General features: G+C 43.9%; 2 non-coding genes across 2 annotated transcripts; both read right to left on the minus strand.

Moving 5' to 3' along the window:
* Positions 1-2,778: 2,778 nt before the first annotated feature.
* Positions 2,779-2,852, minus strand: trnan-guu (transfer RNA asparagine (anticodon GUU)). Its single transcript has one exon. It is a non-coding gene; the product is annotated as a tRNA-Asn (tRNA).
* Positions 2,853-7,979: 5,127 nt separating this feature from the next.
* trnaq-uug (transfer RNA glutamine (anticodon UUG)) lies at positions 7,980-8,051 on the minus strand. The gene has a single exon. It is a non-coding gene; the product is annotated as a tRNA-Gln (tRNA).
* Between the last annotated feature and the right edge of the window lie 981 nt (positions 8,052-9,032).

The following is a 9,032-nucleotide window of genomic DNA, read 5'->3' on the forward strand; positions in this document are numbered from 1 at the left end:
CTGTAATATTCTTTTACTTTATTTGAAATCCTACTACGTTGAATCTGAAAATGAGCACCATGGGCTTTTACCTTCACTCCTGATTCTATTTTCTGTGCATGGTCGGAATAACCGGTGCTGTTAAATTTGACAAAAGTTGCCCCAGATTCCTGATGTCATCGGCAATGAAGATTTTGAACCAGATCCTAGAATACAGTGTGTAAAATGGTTTAATATGCAGAATAAAAAAAGAACATAAGAAATAGGAGCAGGAGTCGGCCATACGCTCCTCGAGCCTGCTCCGACATTTAATACGATCATGGTCGATGTGATCATGGACTCAGGCCCACTTCCCTGCCCGCTCCCCTAAGCACAGGACAAATGATTGAAGTATCGACAGTCCCTCAGTTAGCATTTCTTTCATTGTGCAAAAGAAGGTGAGGGGTTAATTAATGTTGCTTTCCCATGAAAGCAACACAAAAGTTTAAGAAAAAAACATACAGTGACTGGGAGGTGAGCGCTGCTTCTGACACCAGGTGGGAATGGGCGGAGATTTTAAAGCTCCTTTTATTGTGACACCTTCATATAGACGAACATCTGAGTCTTATGATGTAGACCTCGTGGCGCAATGGTAGCGTGACTGATTTCAGTTCCGAAGGTAGCGTGTTTAAATCACATCAGGTTACTGTACTTTTAGATATTGTTCTTCCAGAATTAATATATTCTTTGCTGTTTGGCAATAACCAGACCCTTGCTCCAATGTTTGTCTCACTGTTTCCCCGGTGTCAGGCAGAGATACGCCTGCTGCCCTCATTTATTTCATGTGACAGGATACAAAAGTTCAAAATCAACCTGCAGATGGCCACATACAGCATTAAATAGTCAGGATGGCCGAGCGGTCTCAGGTGCTGTGTTCAGGTTGCAGTCTTCTCTCGAGGTCTGTGTTTCAATTTGACATTTCTTATTTTTAATCATTAAGTGAAACTCATTGTTTGACACCACGATCAACTCCTTCAAAGTGGGAATCAGCAGTTCACCTGCTCGCTTAACATTTCCGTCTGCCTGGTGCTGAAAGTGGAGATGTTTCCGCAGTGTCGCGGTTAACACGTTCGCCTCACACACGAAAGCTCACCGGGTGGGAATATTTTCTGGAGTTATCTCCTCATGCATGCTCAGTGGCGAGTTTGTTCTCCTGTGAAAGGTCATAAGGTCATAAACATGTAAGGATTAGGGGCCGTAGGCCATTCAGCCCCTCGAGCCTGGTCCACCATTCAAGAAGATCCTGGCAGTTCCTTGACAGCAAGTTTAAACATCTGGGGCGGAGCCAACAGGCGCCATGCTGCAATCAACGACAAAAACGTCTATTTGGTCGAAGCCCCGTGAGATCGATCGGTCGAGCATGAGAATCTTAATCCCGAATTTGGGGGTTCGAGCCCCACGTTAACTGTTAAAGCATGTCCCATTTTGCACAGTGTGTTTTTGGTGTCTGGTTGAAAATGTTCATTGCTGGTAACATCAACAGGAGACTGGGCAAACAGTGAGAAAGACTTTAGAGCAAAGGTCTGGATATTGTGAAACACCAAAGGAAATATAAATTCAAGAAACATAGAAAACATAGAAAATAGGTGCAGGGGTAGGCCATTCGGCCCTTTGAGCCTGCACCGCCATTCAATGAGTTCATGGCTGAACATGCAACTTCAATACCCCATTCCTGCTTTCTCGCCATAGCCCTTGGTCCCCCTAGTCTGAAGGACTACATCTAACTCCTTTTTGAGAAGAATAACCTCGAAAAGAAATGTGACCCCGACACCCAGGAAGAAGTGTTAAGGCAGAAGATTAAATGCTGCATTCCTCTGTTCAAAAAATTCCTTTCACAAACATTTCTCTGACCGTAACTGCACAAAACAAAAATGTTCCTTTCAAATTCATTAAACTCCCGACTTTCCGTGCCCCCCGAATCTCCTGAATCAGATGCCTCTAGTTTTGTCGACTCAATCCATGTCCCTTTGCAATGTTCTGCTTCCACCCACACTATGAAATGTGCCACTAACTTATAGAATCATGGAATGGTTACAGCACGGAAGGCCATTCGGCCCGTCGAGCCCGTGCCGACTCTAAGCGAGTCCCACACCCCCGCCGTTTCCCCGTCGCCCTGCAATTGTTTTTCCTTCAGACACTGATCCAGCTCCCGTTTGAAAGATAAGATTGAGTCTGCCTCCACCACCCTTTCAAGCTGTGCATTCCAGATCCTAACCACTCGCTGCTAAATGGCCACCTCCTGTTTCTATGTGTAAAGTCTGGGAAACACTAGATCAATTCCTGCCACACTCACAGCCTTCCTAAATATAGCACCATCACTCTATTCTCATAAAACCAGGTCCTGAAGTATAGGCCAGCTGTGTAGGTTAAAGCTCTGGTTATGTTCCGAACATTGCTGTAGTGTTTCCGTAATGTAATCGTTATTAGATTCACCTCACACGGGAAATGTCCCTGGTTCAAAACTGCACGGAAACATTTTGAAAACATGTTCAATTAAATATTTGAAGAAATGGATTTATTCATAATAGTGGTTCAATATTAACAAAAAACAATGTCCCACAACCTTGTTAAATTTTCTGATATCTCTGTTCAGTTCTGTATACACTCAAACTGAATGCTCATAAAAGTATTGGAGTGGGAACTCACTGGATTACAGCACAGCTGGCAATGTTTGTGGAATATATTCGTGCAGCCAAAACACACAATGACAACCTGGAATCGTGCAGCACCGAATTCACGGGGAAAAACAGTTAAATGCTTCGTCCCTGGGTGGGCTCGAACCACCAACCTTTCGGTTAACAGCCAAACGCACTAACTCATTGCGCCACAGAGACTGACGCAATTGCACACTGCAAGACATCCCAAACCAGGGTGTCAGTCAGTTAAAGCTTCAGATTGCCCTGACCGGGATGGAAATTGTCCACTCTCAGTTGTACTTTTCCCAAGTAAAGGGTGGGACATTTATTGTGGATGTGTGGAAGCAGTCTGGTCCCGCACACTGCAGACACTTCCATGTCACCACCAACCAGCTCTCCCGCAACCGGTGTGATCTACCTTCCAGGCTTCCGGTGCCTTGTCTGTGACAAGGTATTCTGATTGTCCCGAAGCAGGTATTAGGTATTAATTCCTTTTCAGCTCCTGACTGCGGATATTGCTGTGATTAAACGCGAACACAATGCTCACAGGGACAGTTCAATTCACCGTTTCTTTGCTTGGTGAAATTTCAAAGATTGAAAGCGACGCACATCATCCCCAAACCTCGTCACCTACTCGCTAACTTGACAAAACTTTGCATTTTCTTTCCATGCCAAGCATTTTACATGAATACATTGCAATGCCAACGCACTTTTTACCTGGCAAGACTGAAGTACAAGCTGTGATGAACAGTGTGAAACAGAAACAGCTACTTGTAAAACCATAGCCTCGATGGCATCTGTGTGAATTGCTCTGTATCGATAATTAGCAGAGAGCAAAGAGAGGAAACTGATGGTGTGGATGAGAAAAGGCCGAGCCAAAGTGTACTGTTGGAGATGATTTTGTTGTTTTTGAGAATTGTTTCAAATATTTTACCATGGTTGGTTCCTTCGTGTAATGGTGAACACTCTGGGATCTGAGTTCAAATCTCGGTGGAACCTGATTCCTTGTTGTCCCAGCTGCTGAAAATTTGGGACAAACAAATGAAAGACACCTGGTGCTGGTGGGCAGTTTTATAGCCGTTGTCATTGATGCTTAATCTACAAGTCTAGTTATCAAATCGTGTGCTCAACCATCAGTTACCTGTTACAAAATGTTGTAAACGGCTGTCTTGCTCTTTTTGCTTCGTTGCATTTAACCTCGAATTACCCGCACACATTCAGTTGTAGTAAAGGCAGGATCGGGTCTTTTATTTAAACATTCATACTAAACAAACCAAGTATGAAAGTTACTGAGAACACTTCACAAAGGCAGCTTGCTTCGATTTCCGTGGCTGCTTGACACACACCTTCCGAATGTCCAGTGTCTCTGGTGTCTGCGTGTGTGAGTCGCATCTTTATACTCTTATTTCTTTACATTTAGACAATCACGGCTAACTGCTTTGTGAATTGTTTAACATACAGACTTAATATTGCTTGTTTAACCTACAGATGTCATTCAATAGTAACAAAGGTACAATCAAATATTTAACATGCAGACAATGACCAGTTACTCATTTCAATGGCTGAAGGCACCACAATGTCCAACAGTCTCTTTCTATCCAAACTTCAATCTTCCTGTTTTTTAATCCAAACTTCAGACTGCGTGCTGAAGCAAAGAGTTCAGCAATGCGGGACTGTGCTCCCACATTCCCCCACTTCTTCTCCTCACCTCTCTGCAGGACTTATCTGGGTAACATACATTTGCATGGTGGCTCGAGCTCGTTCAACAGCATTGTCAGTTGCAGTCCTTGTTTTCCATCACGACATCCACAGCAAATCAAAATAACCAGCACGATCAGCTGAACCAGCACCAGCATAAGGACAGGGTGTATCATTGTGTTCATCACGCCTGTTGCCGTCGGGCTCCATCCCAACAATGACTCCCACCAGCTTACATGTTCAATCTGGTCCAAAATTGTGTGAACCTTCTCGATTTCCGCAGTGTGATGGTTAATGTCCACAACGATTTCTTGATTCAAACTCTGTAGCTGTTGAAATGTTGTATTCCATTTCCGTATTTCCTTCTTCCAAATAGCTGCACGCTTCGGGTCAAAGTAGGGTTCTTGTAGATTCAGATTCTCAGGATGCCATTTTAAAGTCCGTTGGTCTGTGATCATCATATCCATTTTTACTTAAAAGTCAATTTTCAATTTTTGATGTTTCCAACTGAATTCATGCTGTTTACATTCAGAAATGTAAACTCACAATCGGTGTCTTCGACTAAGTCTGTTACCCTCTGCACAGGTTTTAACAATTTCCTCTGCTTTGTGGGAGAAGTGTAACAACATGCAGTAAAGGATGACGGAAATGCTGAATAGTCAGTCGAGAGACCCAGTCCTTCTCTCAGTTCACCCTTCGGAACTGCTGTAATTCACTCTCTCGACATTTGCAACGATCCAACTTCTATTTCACATCCTTAAAGATCATGTTTGTAACTCCCACATTTGAGCTTTTCACTGAACATCTCATCAGGTCTGAGACAGCCCATTCCTGCAGAAACTTTAAATGTTTCTGAACAAGCTTCTCCCACTGCTTTCATCTCTGACTGTTCAGTAACTGCTCCTCGTGTATCTGGGGTGTTGGGGAACTGTCTCTGAAGAGGGGAATCCCCTTCCTCCAGGAGCACCTTCATTTGTCCGGCAGACCCTGTGTCCATTTCCCGCTGCCCTTCCACACAAGCCTCGATAAGGGTATGGCCACCCCTATCATGAAGTAAGGGTCCTAAAGGAACGACATGTGTGGTTGAGGCACGGCATCCCTATCGGCATCCTCCCTCACCTGCGGAATCAGCAACTGAACCGAGGTATCATTCCTGTCTGTGTCTCCAGCTTCTCTTTCCTGATTCTTCAACTTTTCTTTTCATTTTTCTAATTCTTTAGCCAGTCTATCCCTGTCCTCTATCAACTGACGGCCACCACCTGGTCCTGCTCCTTTTATGTGACTCCTCACGGGATTCATCCACTCAGGCCCTTCTGCCTTCCATCGCTGTAACCCCTGTCTCACTTCCATGACTGAAATTCCTGCAGCTCCCTGATACAAGCTTTCTACCCTTGCCAACCATTTATCAAAACGATTGTACCCACCCCAGGCATCTACTTCCAGAACTACTGACGGGGGTAGGAGAGTCAAAATGATCTCTCTATATGTACCATCCCCGTAATGACTGATATCAATCCAATGACTTCCCAAACTTTTACACAACTGGAATATACGTTCCCCAGCTTCCCTGGGTCCTTCCCCTGGTAATAATGCAAGCCGCTTTATTAACTGTGGCCCTGAGTGAGTAACAAAGATTTCAGCTATTATTCTACCAAGCATGAGACCTCGAAGTTGTTTCAAAAGCTACTCCCGTTCCCCGGTGATTCCCTAAAGCTCACAGAACCATGTGAACCCTCGGTTTCTCTGATATGTTCCCTGACTGCCACCATCCCAGAATATTACACCACCACTGGGCAAATTTATTAAGATCCTGAAGGGGTGCAGGTCCCACTTCACTAGCTCTCATGTCTTATAACTTTACCCCTCCTCGCTCGTACCAGGTATCCCCAAAACCACTTAAGGTCGTGTTCCCTCCACGAGCTCCACAGGGAGTAGAGGAATCATGATCCTGCTCTCGCCTTGTCCGCTCGAGCGTGCTTCCCCCACTCTCCACATTACCGGAAGGTCGTGTGGAATGTTGTGGGGTGTTAAGCGTCTGAGTAACCGAAGAGGCATCTAACTGCTCCGCCTCCGATCCTAACGTTGCCACGTGAACCACACGGGTTCGAGGCTCCGAAGTCAGAGAAGACAAAGGAGCTGTGAATGGGAACGGTGGGCATTCTCCCTGTCCTTTAAACCCCTTTTCAACTCTCAGACCCGGAGAATCCTCCGAATACCACCCAGCTTTATCAATTGCTTTCTCCGTGGGCAACCTAATACCACCATCTGCTGCAGCTTAGATATTCCTTTCTCTAGATCTTGATTACGCTTCTGTTCATCAGCAAGATGCTGATCCAGTGTCAGAACAGTCCTGGCTGCCCCGAGTGCCTGAAATCACCAATTATCTACTTCTTTACTCACTGCTGTTAGCTGCTCTCTGAGTTCTGAGACTTCCCAATCTCGAGCCTCAGCCTCGTCTCCTAACGTGTGAATCCCCAGCATGAGACACTGCAACACTCACGCTTTTCTCTTTTTCTCACCTTTTAACCCAAACACTTTAATCTTTTTTAACTGGACACTCTCCACTAAGAATTGCCGTGTCTCTCTCCATCCTCCTGTCATTGTTTCCTGTCTTATCCCTAAGGTCTCCCTTTCGACTCAATCCATTCATTAAGAAATGACCGGAATTCAAGTGGAATATCTCTTGAGCCTCCCATTACTAACTGAAGATCCCTTTAATCACGACAACTAAGAGAATGCTCACCTCTCGAACTGATGTGTGGGAAACACTTCTTCCAACAACTCAGCCAACTTTCTGCTTCATGTCGGGGTCTTCGAATAAGCTAACGAACTTTTGAAAATCACGTCGGGGTCACCAAAATGTTGTAAACGGCTGTCTTGCTCTTTTCACTTCGTTGCTTTTAATATCGAATTACCCGCACACACTCAGTTGTAGTAAAGGCAGGATCGGGTCTTTTATTTAAACATACATACTAAACAAACCAAGTATGAAAGTTACTGAGAACACTTCACAAAGGCAGCTTGCTTCGATTTCCGTGGCTGCTTGAGACACACACCTTCCGAATGTCCAGTATCTCTGCTGTCTATGTCTCTACAGTCCATAAAAGTCTCATCTTTATACTGAAAAAGCCTTTGAACTCTTATTCTTTGCATTTAGACAATCCTGACTCACTGCTTTCTGAATCGTTTAACAGACAGACTTAATATTGCTTGTTTAACCTACAGATGTCATTAAATAGTAACAAGGTTACACTCAAATACTGAACATACAGACATTGTCAAATTGTTTAGTCCTGAATTTCCATTTTCCCAACGTAACAAGGTACTCAAATATTTAACATTCCAGACAATGACCAGTTACCCATCTCACTGGCTGAAGGCACCACATTGCCTAACAGTCTCTTTTCCATCCAAACTTCAATCTTCCTGTTTTTTAATCCAAACTTCAGACTGCGTGCTGAAGCAAAGAGTTCAGCAATGCAGGACTGTGCTCACACAGAGAACACGATTTGACAACGAGACTTGCAAATCACGCATCAATGACAAAGGCAACAAAATTGTCCACCAGCACCAGGTGTCTTTCACTTGTTTGTCCCAAATTTTCAGCCACTGGGACAACAAGAATTGAAGTTCCACTGAGATTTGAACTCAGATTGCTGGATTCAAAGTCCAGAGTGCTCACCATTACACCATGGAACCAACCACACGAAAATCTTTGAAACAGTTCTCAAATACAAAAAAATCATCTCCAACATTACACTTTGGATCGGCCTTTTCTCATGTTTCGCGTCAGTTCCCAATATTGGGGATGTCCAGAACCATGGAACACAGTCTAGGAATAATGGGTAAGCCATTTAGGACCGAGATGAGGAGAACCGTCTTCACTCAGAGAGTTGTTAACCTGTGCAATTCACGACTGCAGAGAGTTTTTGATGACAGTTCATTGGATATATTCAAGAGGGAGTTAGATGTTGCCCTGATGGCTAAAGGGATCAAGACGTATGGAGACAAAGCAGGAATTGGGTACTGAGGTGAATGATCAGCCATGATCTTATTGAGTGATGGTGCAGGCTCGAAGGGCTGAATGACCTACTCTTGCAAGTATTATCTATGTTTCTATGAAGTGCCTGCATTTCAAAAAGCGTTGCTTTTATTCATCCTGCAGAATGCATATTGCACAGATAATCTCAGCACACATTGTGCAGGCAAAGGCAGCATTCGACAACAAACTGATTTCTCTTCCGCTGATTTGTAAAAGGTAACTGATTGTTGAGCAGACGATTTGACAACTAGACTTGTGGATCAAGCATCAATGACAAAGGTGACAAAACTGCCCTCGAACACCAGATTTCTTTCATTTGTTTGTCTCTAAACTTCAGCAGTTGGGACAACAAGCATTCAGGTTCTACTGAGATTTGAACTCAGATAATTGGATTTAAAGTCCAGAGTGCTCACCATTACACCATGGAACCAACTACACCAAAATCTTTGAAACATTTCTCAAAAACAGCAAATTCATCTCCAACATTACACTTTGGCTCGGCCTTTTTTTATCTATCGTGGCAGTGCCTGCATTTCAAAAAGCGTTATTTTTGTTCATCTTGCTGAATGCATATTGCACAGATAATCTCAGCACACATTGTGCAGGTAAAGGCAGTATTTTAGACAATAAACTGATTT

Source organism: Pristiophorus japonicus, unplaced genomic scaffold, assembly GCF_044704955.1.
Source record: "Pristiophorus japonicus isolate sPriJap1 unplaced genomic scaffold, sPriJap1.hap1 HAP1_SCAFFOLD_91, whole genome shotgun sequence".
Lineage (NCBI taxonomy): Eukaryota > Metazoa > Chordata > Chondrichthyes > Pristiophoridae > Pristiophorus > Pristiophorus japonicus.